Source organism: Penaeus monodon, chromosome 30 (genome assembly GCF_015228065.2).
Source record: "Penaeus monodon isolate SGIC_2016 chromosome 30, NSTDA_Pmon_1, whole genome shotgun sequence".
Classification (NCBI taxonomy): Eukaryota; Metazoa; Arthropoda; class Malacostraca; order Decapoda; family Penaeidae; genus Penaeus; species Penaeus monodon.
The window spans coordinates 20257120-20257596 of NC_051415.1; the positions used below are offsets into that span (position 1 = coordinate 20257120).

General features: G+C 37.7%; 1 protein-coding gene across 2 annotated transcripts in view; it reads left to right on the forward strand.

The window, feature by feature from the left end:
- LOC119592621 (probable G-protein coupled receptor Mth-like 3) overlaps positions 1–477 on the forward strand; it is a 47879-nt gene that overhangs the window by 38728 nt on the left and 8674 nt on the right. The window lies entirely within an intron of this gene.

A 477-nucleotide genomic window follows, 5' to 3' on the forward strand; every position in this document is an offset into this window, starting at 1 on the left:
AAGAGGGAGATAGAAGGATGAACTTGGGGGTGAAGAGGACCCAAATGTTTGTGCAGCTGAGATGGCCCGACAGTGAGTGTGCGTAGGAGGTTGGGTTACCTATACGCAGAGTAACTGGTAACCTTTAAAATAAAATAAATCTTAGCTCAGGGTCATAGTGTTTTTGTTTATTTGTTGACCCTTTTTTTTATCGTCCTCCTATTAATGTGATACCTAGCGTGCCTTTCCATTTACGGGAGAGGCCAGCACAGCATTAATAAACAAATGAAGCATTAACCTACACTCGATCGGCGAAGCATGATGCACAATAACAATGAGGAATAGTGATAAAGCATGTACATATTTACAAAACGAGAAACAAAACTAGACGTAAATAATATGAAAATTAAGAACAAAAATATCCCGTAAATAAGAACAAAGTTAAGACACGAAAGCAAAAACAACAAAATCTCACCAACTTAAAGACCTACACAAACT